The sequence below is a fragment of the Scylla paramamosain genome, chromosome 15 (genome assembly GCF_035594125.1).
Source record: "Scylla paramamosain isolate STU-SP2022 chromosome 15, ASM3559412v1, whole genome shotgun sequence".
Classification (NCBI taxonomy): Eukaryota; Metazoa; Arthropoda; class Malacostraca; order Decapoda; family Portunidae; genus Scylla; species Scylla paramamosain.
Genome location: NC_087165.1, coordinates 18,866,840 through 18,879,675, shown reverse-complemented (window position 1 = coordinate 18,879,675; position 12,836 = coordinate 18,866,840).

Here is a 12,836-nt window from a genome sequence, read left to right as displayed (position 1 = left end):
TTGAATCCTTATTTAAGAGTAGTATCACCACCTTAATACAACAATTTATCACCAAACCCAGGTTGCATATGCGTATTGGCGACGTAACAGACGACTAGAGACATTGGTGGTAAGCTGTCAGCCTAGATGTGAGTGGGTACAAGAAATGTCATTACTCATAATATGAAAATGCAAATGGGTAAAACACAAAAAGTCATATAAAATTATATAGAGTAATAGAGAGAAGCTAGTGGTCTGGCTGGTGGGCAAGTGATGTGCACTGTAATAGTGTTAGGGCAGAGGGATGATTGGAAGGGAGTCATTCTGGCAAGAATAAGTAAGGTAGGAATAGGTAGGATTTTTGTTCATGTAGTGTAGGAAACTTCCATTGTTTTGCGTCTGTTGAAATGTCGCTACCTAACACAGACTGATCACGAGGTGCTGATGTTATGTTTACGTCCGCTGGCTTTTGCCGGCGGCGCTTTCCCAAGGAATTAGCAACCGGTTGGGCGTGCGGCAGGAATTGTGTTACCAAGCAAGCCTGCCGGTGTATCTCCGCTGAGCTCAGTGCTGTGAGTGTGTGCACAAACTCTAAAACTAAGTGAAGTGATGTCACTGTTTAACAGGTAACAAAACACATTGACTTATTGATAGTTTCTCCAGTAATCCGAGACCTAACACCACCACGTTGCTACAATACCCCGTAACTCTTCTGTTGTTGGTGTAAATAAATTGTATATATTGACTTTGTTCAAATTTTCTTTCAAGTCCACTCACATCACGCTACCTTAAAATTAAATGTTCTTGCCACTGGCGTGACAAACAGCCGAGTAGGGGAACAAACCAGTCCTTGGAGAGCTGTGAAGCAGGTGTGGTAGTTAGGTAGAAGAATGGGCCGAGGGAGGGAGGGCCAGGGAGGGAGGGCCGAGGTAATCGAAATAAAACACTGCTCATGCATTCCGGAGCAGCATGCATATGGATACAAAGGCAGCAAACTTATATAAATCCGGAGAAGAAAAAATGTTGACCAAATCGCAGCAGAGAAAGCTAGTAACACACCAGGGACAACGAGATTCTGGGAGTGAAAAATAAGTGGTGTTGTAGAAGGCAACGGCAGAACACAGGAATACAACAGGCGTCGATGTGAAGCTGCAAAAGGCGATGAAGACGCTAGGAGCCAGACGTTGAAGTACAGCATCGGAAGACTTATGGACCTGATGGGGGTCCCTCCAATTGTTCTCCGAAATTGTACCTCCCTGTTTGCACCTTGCCTAGTCAAATTCTTTCAGGTCTGTTAATCAACACCTGCTTTTCCTCCTTGCTGAAAGTTTACCTACATTCAGCCTGTTTCTGAAAAGGGTGATCTCTTTAATTCCTCAAACTACCGTCCCATTTCTTTAACTTCCTGGCTCTCTAAAGTTTTTGAATCTATCCCCAACAATAATATTCTTAAACATCTATCACTTCACATCCTTTTATCTGATAGCCAGTATGGGTTCCTTCATAGCAGCTCTGCTGGTGATCCGGCTTTCCTTACTCAGTCTTGGTCATCTTCTTTTAGAGATTTTGGTGAAATTCGCTGTTTTCTTAGACATACCAAAAACATTTGATAGAGGGTGGCGTACAGCTTTGATTTCCAAACTACCCTCCTACAACTTCTATCCTTCTCTCTGTAACTTTATCTCAATTTTCCTTTCTAACCGTTCTGTTGCTGCTGTGATAGACGGTTACTGTTCTGCTCCTAAGTCTATTAACTGTGGTGTTTCTCAGGATTCTGTTCTATCACCCACTCTCGTTCTATTATTTATCAATGATCTTCTAAATCAGACTTCTTGTCCTATCCATTACTACGCTGATGGTTCCACCTTGCACTTTTCTACATCTTTTCATAGACGTCCAACCATTCAGGAATTAAACAGCTCACGCAGGGATTCCACAGAACGCCTGAGTTCCGATCTTTTCAAAATTTCTTATTGGGCAGAGCAAATTTAGTATTGTTCAATGCCTCAAAAAGAGACTTCCTTCATTTATCAACTTGCACATTTCCAGACAACTATCCCCTCTTCTTCAATGACATTCAACTGTTTGGTTAGGCAAGGCGCAAGCACGGAGGCACAGTATCGGAGAACAATAGGAGGGACCCGATCATGTCCACAAGTGTTTAGACCAGCGAGGGCATGGAAAACATCACTGCGAAGAATTTTAGTAGATAGCATGAAGTAGTCAGAGGGTGGAGGAGAGGAAGGAACAAGCCCTGAATCATCCAAGGTAGAGTTTTTAGTAAAGGTTTGAGCGAAGAGTTCAGCTTTAGAGATAGATGTGATAGCAGTGGTGCCATCTGGTTGAAATAAAGGAGGGAAAGAAGAAAAAGCAAAGTTATTAGAGATGTTTATGTATACGTGCCAGAAGTCACGAGGAGAGTTAGACGTTAAAAGATTTTGACACTTTTTATTAATGAAGGAGTTTTTGAGGAGTTGGAGAACAGATATGGCATGGTTTTGGGGAGAAATATAAAGCACATGAGATTCTGGTGATGGCTCAAGTACCATTTGTGGGCCACCTCTATCATGTAGAGAATGAGAACAGACTGTGTTAATCAAGGTTTAGAAGGTTTAGGTCGAGAAAAAGAGTGAGGAATGTACGCCTCCATGCCAAACACTATCACCTCTGTTATGCGCTCAACATACAAAGACGGGTCTCTGACACTGAAGCAGTAGTCATTCCAAGGAAAATCAACACATACCTCAACTAGCAGAGGCAAAACGCCAGAGGCACCTCCGCTTCGGGGAATCCTAAGGAGGGATTGAAGCGATAAGAAAAGTTACAGATATGAGAATGTGATCGGAGGAGCCCAACGGGTGACAGCATAAGCAGAAGCATAAGGAAGAGTTAACCAGCATTTTTAATAACACATTTTTTTTTTTTTTTTGTAAATTCTGGAACTCCCTGCCTGCTTCAGTATTTCATCCTTCCTATGATTTGAACTCTTTTTTTTTTTTTTTTTATTATTATCACTTTTGACATTTGCTCAAGGACTGGCCTCTGAGCAGGCCTTTTTCTTTAATTATTTTTCTTAATTTTAATAGCCATGGACAGCACCCCTCAAAAAAAAAAAAAAAAAAAAAAAAAAAAAAAATCAGGTGACACATCTGCTGCTACAGCAGACAGAACACAAAGAGTCGGAAAGGGTGATCAGATAGCAGAAGGCACAACGTAAAGCTACAACATACTGATGAAAGCGACCAAGGGGCACGTGATAAAGGTTCGATGGCCATATGTTCAAATAAACTCGTGGCAAACCAAGCATAAATGACCATGGATGTACAGATGATGGCAGGTTGTTGAACGTGGGGAAGCTTGAAGTAGTATATATATATATATACATACATACATATATATATATATATATATATATATATATATATATATATATATATATATATATATATATATATATATATATATATATATATATATATATATATATATATATATATATATATATATATATATATATATATATATATATATATATATATATATATATATATATATATATATATATATATATATATATATATATATATATATATATATATATATATATATATATATATATATATATATATATATATATATATATATATATATATATATATATATATATATATATATAAACCTCATCTTCTTTTCCTCACTGAAACTCAGGTGTCTGAGGCAACTGACAGTAGCCCCTTTTCTGTTCCCTCCTACTTTCTCTATCCTCATTTTCGATCCAAAGCTGGATGTTGCGTTTATGTGCGTAATGATTTAACCTGCTCTCGTGTCCACGCTCTTGAATCTTGCGAGTTTTCCACCATCTGGCTACGACTAAAGAGTCACTCTCAAACTAAATTTATCTGTGCTGCATACCTCTCACCTAACTCCTCAGACTATAAGAAATTCTGACTACTTAACTTTCAAAGTGGATAGCATTCTGACTCTCTTCCCTTTTGCAGAGATCTCCATTCTTGGAGACTTCAGTGCTCACCACCAGCTTTGGCTTTCCTCTCCCTTCACTGACCATCCTGGTGAACTAGCCTTCAACTTTGCTATCCTCCATGACCTAGAGCAACTGGTTCAGCACCCTACTCGTATTCCTGACCGTCTTGGAGATACGCCCAACATTCTTGACCTATAATCCTTCTGCTTATGCTGTCACCCTCTCTTCTCTGTTGGGCTACTCCGACCACAATCTCATATCTGTATCTTGTCCTATCGCTCCAATCCCTCCTCAGGATCCCCCGAAGCGAAGGCGCCTCTGGCGTTTTGCCTCTGCTAGATGGGGGGACCTGAGGAGGCATTTTGCTGATTTTCCTTGGAATGACTACTGCTTCCGTGTCAGAGACCCGTCTTTGTGTGCTGAGCGCATAACAGAGGTGATAGTGTCTGGCATGGAGACGTATATTCCTCACTCTTTTTCTTGACATAAACCTTCCAAACCTTAGTTTAACACAGCTTGTTCTCGTGCTATACATGTTAGAGAGGTGGCCCACAAAAGGTACTTAAGCCTTCCATCACCAGAATCTCATGCACTTTATATTTATACCCTGTTCTCCAACACTTCCATTAACAGAAAGTGTCAAAATCTTTCAAGATCTAACTCCCCTCGTGACTTCTGGCATCTAGCCAAAAATATCTCCGATAACTTTGCTTCTTCTTTCCCTCTTTTATTTCAACCAGATGGCACCACTGTTATCACATCTATTTCTAAAGCTGAACTCTTCGCTCAAACCTTTGCTAAAAACTCTACCTTGGACGATTATGGGTTTGTTCCTCCCTCTCTTCCACCCGCTGACTACTTCATGCTACCTATTAAAATTCTTCGTAATGATATTTTCCATGCCCTCGCTGATGGGGTCCCTCCTATTGTTCTCCGAAACTGTGCCTCCGTGCTTGCACCTTGACTAGTCAGACTCTTTCAGCTCTGTCTGTCAACATCTACCTTTCCTTCTTGCTGGAAGTTTGCCTACATTCAGCCTGTTCCTAAAAAGGGTGACCATTCTAATCCCTCAAACTACCGTCCTATTGCTTTATTTTCCTGCCTAGCTAAAGTTTTTTAATTTATCCTCAACTGGAAGATTCTTAAACATCTATCACTTCACAACCTTCTATCTGATCGCGAGTATGGTTCTGTCAAGGCTGCTCTACTGGTGATCTTGTAGCTTTCCTTACTGAGTCTTGGTCATCCGCCTTTAGAGTTTTTGGTGAAACTTTTGTTGATGCCTTAGACATATCAAAAGCTTTTGATAGAGTTTGGCACAAAGCTTTGATTTCCAAACTACCCTCCTACTGGTTCTATCCTTCTCTCTGTAACTTCATCTCAAGTTTCCTTTCTGACCGTTCTATTGCTGTTGTGGTAAACGGTCGCTGTTCTTCTCCTAAATCTATTAACAGTGGTGTTCCTCAGGGTTCTGTCCTGTCACCCACTCTCTTCTTATTATTCATCAATGACCTTCTAAACCAAATTTCTTGTCCTATCCACTCCTACGCTGATGATACCACCCTGCACTTTTCCACGTCTTTTCATAGACGTCCAACCCTTCAGGAAGTAAACATTTCATGCAGGGAAGCCACAGAACGCCTGACTTCTGATCTTTTTCATAATTTCTGATTAAGGCAGAGCAAACTTGGCATTGTTCAATGCCTCAAAAACTCAATTCCTTCATCTATCAACTCGACACAACCTTCCAGACAACTATTCCCTCTTCTTCAATGACACTCAACTGTCCCCTCTTCTACACTGAACATCCTCGGTCTGTCCTTTACTTATGATCTGAACTGGAAACTTCACATCTCATCTCTAGCTAAAAACAGCTTCTATGAAGTTAGGCGCTCTGAGACGTCTCCGCAGCCTTTCTCACCTCCCCAGCTGCTAACTCTGTACAAGGGCCTTATCCATCCATGTATGGAGTATACTTCACATGTCTGAGGGTTTCCACTCACACTTCTAGACCGTGGAATCAAAAACTTTTCGTCTCATCAACTCCTCTCCTCTAACTGACTGTCTTCAGCCTCTCTCTCATCGCCGCAGTGTTGCATCTCTAGCTGTCTTCTACCGCTATTTTCATGCTAACTGCCCTTCTGATCTCGATAACTGCATGCCTCCCCTCGTCCCTCGTCTCACCTACCACTCTCTCTCTCTCTCTCTCTCTCTCTCTCTCTCTCTCTCTCTCTCTCTCTCTCTCTCTCTCTCTCTCTCTTGTCGTTCTGGTAGCTTATAATTTACTCTTGATAATTTAAAATAATTATAATAATAATGAAAAAAAGAATACAGAGTGCCACTTCGCGTGGCGTCTGTCAGCTAGGCCACTAGCTAGGAAAAAAAAAAACTCTATTGACAGTTCCGATTTATCTGACCTGTGTCCCCCAACACGTCAAAATAATATTTCATGTGGTAAGTTCAGCGACCGTCACATATGTGCGTACTATCACTCGCCTTACTCATAAAAACCTCCATTCGAACAAATGCGACATAGTGGGTCGGACTCTTGTCCCACCACCATGAGGACGTCCACGCTGATCCTCCTAGGGTGCTGGCTGGCACTTCTGGTGCTGCAGGTAATTTGTTCACTTTTATTTACTGGAGATAATCACTTTTTAATTAATTGATCGTTTGATGAATTTATCTGTTAACAGAAACCCGATATATTTAATGTGTTTCCATCGTAGTTCTGTTTATGTAGGCACGCCATTCACTTTAACATGTGGAAGGAAATAAGGTTCACAAACATAAATGAAAGATTTCTCAAATATACCTCAGAGACAGGAGCAACCTTGAAATTTAATAAGAAACTTAATTTCCATGTATAATAATGGTACATAAAATCGAATTGAGAAAATAACAAAAGCAGTTCTGGTCATAGGAAACGTGTAGATTCTGATCAAGAAAGCCACAGCTTAGAATAAATGATGTGTCTGAAATATGATGCTTCGAAATGCTGAAGTGTTTTTGCTGGTAACTTTTGTCCAAGTCGGAATTTTTATTTATTTATTTATTTATTTATCTATCTATTCATTTATTTATTTTTTTTATTTTCATTTATTTATTTATTTATTTATTTTCTAAAGTAAGGTCTCGATCATATTGAATTGAATGGTGTCGGTGGGATTCCTACGTGTTGAATGCAAGTTGTGCTATTGTATAAGACACTTTTAAAGCCTTTCATTCCTGGTACACTGGTTGCTTGCTTTTTCCATGCTTCTATTTTGTCGTTTTTCCATTCATCATCATAAGCGACGCTCCCTGCCTGAATGACGACGTAAGGTATAAGGCGGTTATCCGCTGCATCGTAAAGTATAATTTTTACGACGCAAATTAATGATACCGTTTATTCCGATTTCGTTAATTTTTTTTGTAAATTTATTTTCGAATATTACACAACGAGATACAAATTTTCATCATATATAATTTCACTGAGAGTGAATTTTCAAAAACAGACATAAATAAAAGTGAATACAAATAAATGGGAAGAAAATGGGTCATTGAGAAAAATCGAAAAATGCTCCAATTTACATTTATGTCCTAATAAAAATGGAAAAATATAAAACTAACTACATGTAGAGTGACACGATTTGGTAACCTTCATTAGTCGATTAACCTTTTCCTGTATTCAGCGTTTTCTATTATTCTTAAGACCTCTGCTTTCCTGACAATTTCTTTTACAAACCTTGCCAGCTAACAAATTTGCCAACAGATCCGAGGTCTTGTAACCGAGGAAAAACGCAAAATGCGGTGAAAACGAAAGTGGCAGTTCATTGTAATTTTGATGAATGTAAAATTTCCGTGTTTTTACTTTATAAGTAGTTTATCTATTTCTGTCTTATAATCTAATCGTAACACGATCGTATGGTCAAATTTTACATAACAAAAAGAAAATGAGGCAAGTAACTCTCTCTCTCTCTCTCTCTCTCTCTCTCTCTCTCTCTCTCTCTCTCTCTCTCCCCCAATGAATATTTTTAAAGGTCACGAGATCATTCGTCAGGCTCTCATGGGTATTTTTCCCCGTGATGTTGCGGAACCCTTGTTAAGCAATCATTAAAATTGTTGGAAACACTCTTGAGAACTCCCCAAAATGTTCAATAGAACGTATTAATTTTGAGATAGGGCACGGAAACATTTGAGAATACTATCTCAGGAACTACAGCTTAATAGGAAACTTAATAGGAATCATCATTATTATCTAGTTGTCGCAAACAGAACTGATGAAATTTCCCTTTTGAGAGTTTTCCTTCTAATATGGACAACACACACACACACACACACACACACACACACACAGAGATAAGTAATTATTGTCATCACTATAGTTTCATGGGAAACCCGTTATCAGCCTAATCATTTTGTCATCTAGATTTCCACGGTAGCTGCTGATGCAGGTGGTGATCACGGAAGCAGCGAATGTGAGGCCGCAGGAGGAAGGTGCTACAAAAATGGAAAATGTCTCCAGCTGGATTCAACATTGAAATGCCCCGAAGGAGCACCGTACTGCTGCCTGTCTGGCTCCAAAACGTCTCGTGGCCGCAAGAACAGGAAAAGGGGTTTCGACGGTAAGAAAAAGGTGAAGAAAAACAGAATGAAGCAAAAAAATATCCTTGATGAGATGAGTGAGATTTCCGTGCGAAGAAAAAAGTCGTCACTCAATAATGTCTTTGCAACGGGAAATAAATTAAGACAAGGGAATGGATCGAGGGAAATAAAAAAGTCAGATGCTATAAAAAACTCAAACGAGAAACCTGGAAACAATAAAAGATCGAAGTCTTGGGAAAATCGTAAGACAAAAAGAAAGCAACAGAAGGATGGAAGAGAAAAGAACGGTAATAACTCGAAGAGGATAAAGAAGACAAGAAAACAGGGGAAAAAGAACAAGGATAAAACGAATCATCCTTACTTCAAAGGCAGTAAAAAGAGGAAGAAAATATCAAAGGTAAAGAAGATCGATGAGAAAAAGAAAACATTTACAAAAAGCAAAGCAAACAAAAACAGGAGGAAGACTAAAGGGGCGAGAAAGAAACAAATTTCGAAACTAAAGAAAAAGAGGAAAACTAAATCTGGCAAAGGCGAGTCGAAGGTGAATCTGAAAAAGAAAAAGATGGGTAAAAAAGAAAAGAAACCAAACAGAAAAGTAGACAAAGCAAAGAAGGGAATGAGAAAAACGAAAGGGGGACAAAAACAAAAGGTAAAAAACGAGAAGAAAGTCAAAAAACAAAAAAAATCAAAGAATGGCAAAAAGAAGAAAACTCATCGGACACACAAGAAGGGAAAGGGGAAAAACAAAAAGAGAAAAGAGAAGAAACAAAAGAAAAAGGTGTCTAGTAAGCGAAAAGATCAAAGCGTCAATGCAACCAAGAAGGACGAGGCGAAACAGGCCAAGAAACACAAGGAACTAAAGACGAAGGAAAAGAGCAAGGGTAGCAAACAACAAGATCAGAAGGTCGAGAGCAAGAGCAAGGACGAAAGGAGAGGGAAGAAAAAAAAATGCCCGAAGAAAATGAAGAAATGTGTCAAGGCAGGCGGGCTTTGCACTGAGTGGGGAAAGTGCAAAGGTGTAGTGATCCCCGACAAGTGTGGCAAGAAGAAGAAATGCGAGTGCTGCTTAAGTAAGTATCATCGTATCATTCCGTTCCGTAGCTAATAAAATAATATATATATATATATATATATATATATATATATATATATATATATATATATATATATATATATATATATATATATATATATATATTGACGTTGTATTAAAAGTCTTGTTTGCTTCCTAATTAAGGTAAACTTAAATTAGAGGTAAGCTTGGGCTATTCTCTCTCTCTCTCTCTCTCTCTCTATCTATCTTAATCAAATCAATTATTGATTCAGAAGACATCCATTGCTTCTGTTACTGCCACATCAAGTTTATCCATTCTATCTATACTCGTATCTTATCTCATTAGCTAAGTTTGATCAAGGTTGATTAAACATTTAGTATTCTTTTTTGTTACATCTATAATCATGGCCTTATATTATTCTATCATTTAACTGAATGTTTTCCTTGTCCACTTGTTATAGAGACAGACAGACAGACAGAGAGAGAGAGAGAGAGAGAGAGAGAGAGAGAGAGAGAGAGAGAGAGAGAGAGAGAGAGAGAGAGAGAGAGAGAGAGAGAGAGAGAGAGAGAGAGAGAGAGAATCATATTAGTAAACCCTCGGATGGCATACGGACCTGATGGAGTCTCTCCTATTGTTCTCCGAAACTGCGCCTCCGTACTTGCACCTTGTCTAGTCAAACTCTTTCAACTTTGTCAACATCTACCTTTCCTTCTTCCTGGAAGTTTGCCTACATTCAGCCTGTTCCTAAAAAAAAAAAAGATGACCGCTCTAATCACTCAAACTACCGTCCTGTTGCTTTAATTTCCTGCATAGCTAAAGTTTTTGAATCTATCCTCAACAGGAGGATTCTTAAATATCTATCACTTCGCAACCTTCTATCTGATCGCCAGTATGGGTTCCGACAAGGCCGCTCTACTGGTGACCTTTTGGCTTTCCTTACTGAGTCTTGGTCATACTGTTTTAGAGATTCTGGTGAAACTTTTGCTGTTGCCTTAGACATCAAAAGCTTTTGATAGAGTTTGGCAAAAAGCTTTGATTTTCAAACTACCCTCCTACGGATTCTATCCTTCTCTCTGTAACTTCATCTTAAGTTTCCTTTCTGACCGTTCTATTGCTGCTGTGGTAAACGGTCACTGTTCTTCTCCTAAATCTATTAACAGTGGTGTTCCTCAGGGTTCTGTCCTGTCACCCACTCTCTTCCTATTGTTCATCAATGATCTTCTGAACCAAACTTCTTGTCCTATCCACTCCTACGCTGGTGATACCACCCTGCACTTTTCCACGTCTTACTTTACTTCAGGAAGTAAACAGTTCAAGCAAGGAAGCCACAGAACGCCAGACTTATGATTTCTCTAAAATTTCTGTTTGGGGCAGAGCAAACTTGGTATTGTTCAATGCCTCAAAAACTCAATTCCCCCATCTATTAACTCGACACAACCTTCCAGACAATTATCCCCTCTTCTCCACTGACACTCAACTGTCCCCGTCTTCTACATTGAACATCCTCGGTCTATCCTTTTCTTATAATCTAAACAGGAAACTTCACATTTCATCTCTAGCTAAAACAGTTTCTGTGAAGTTAGGCGTTCTGAGACGTCTCCACCAGTTTTTCTCAACCACCCCTGTACCTAACTCAACCTAACTCAACCTAACTCTGTACGAGTACAAGGACCTTATTCGTCCACGTATGGAGTACGCTTCACATGTCTGTGGGGGGGGGGAGGGGGTTCCACTCATACCGCTCTTTTAGACAAGGTGGGATCAAAGGTTCTTCGTCTTATTAACTCCTCTCCTTTAACTGTCTTCAGCCTCTTTCTCATCGGCGTAATGTTGCATCTCTAGCTATGTTCTACGGCTGCTTTCATGCTAACTGCTCTTCTGATCTTGCTAACTGCATGCCTCCCTCCTCCCCCGGCCTCGCTGCACAAGACTTCCTTCTTTCTCTCACCCCTATTCTGTCCACCTCTCTAATGCAAGAGTTAACCAGTATTTTCAATAATTTCTCTGGTAAACTCTGGAACTACCTCCCTGCTTCTGTATTTCCACCTTCCTATGACTTGAATTCCTTCAAGAGGGAGGTTTCAAGACAATTTTCATTCAATTTTTGACTACCGCTTCGAACCCTATTCAGGGACCGGCATCTCAGTGGGTTTTTTTTTTTTATATTTTTTTTTATTTTATTTATTTATTTTTTTTATCGGATTTTTGTTGCACTTGGTCAGTGTCCCTCCTACATAAAAAAAAGTCTTGCTTTTCTTTCACAGACTGCAAATCAACTTCCACAAAAAAATGCCAAAAGAAAGGTGGTAAGTGTAAGACAAAGTGCAAGAAGAGGGAAAAGCAGATAAAGAAAGGTTGCCGTTCCCACAAATGTAAATGTTGTGTCAAGTGTCCCAAGAAATGCATGCATGGGCGTGGTCACTGCGTCGCGAAGAAGGGACACTGCCATGGCCACATCGTCGGCAAGTGTGAAAACAAAGTCTGCTTATGCTGTATTAAGGGTGAGTAACGTAAAATGTGTAGTGAAACCCTTTCCACTCACCTACCACTCTCTCTCTCTCTCTCTCTTCCTTGTTCTTTTTGTTCTTGTTCTAGTTCTTGTTCTCCTACAACATCGTTCCTCAGTGAACATTGTCAGTAACTGAACATGTAGGGTAAAACATAGAAAATACAAAATATGGACATAAAGACGATGCATAAGTTGTTACAATCTGTTAGCAGTATATCAAATTAAAAAAGAAAAAAAGTGAATCAGCGAATATACATTATGTTCCTCCACAAAATGTCTAATAATGTGATCTCTTAACACTCAACATGTTATGTCTTTTGGGCTAATAAATAAAAGAATGAATGAATGAATGAACGAACAAATAAAATTAATGTATGTCGAGGCTATCTTACCATCTAACAACTGTTTTTTCTTTTAATTTATTTGTAGAGGTCATCAAATGTTCTCTCTACTACTGTGTTTTGAAGTGGAAGGCCGACATTCCTTTTTACTGATGTGCCCAAAAGTCATCGTTTCCTGTGTAGTGGTGTGGTGATTGTAGCTACTCTTTTAGCCTAATGAAATTTACAGAAATAAAACGTGTCCCTATCAAGCGTATAATGAATCGTTTAAGGACAGAAACGACAGACGAAATTTTGTTGTTACAGTAACGGAAATGATGAAATAAAGAAACAGAAGATCGAAAATTATCTTGTTTGATGTGAAGAAAAGCTCACACCATGAT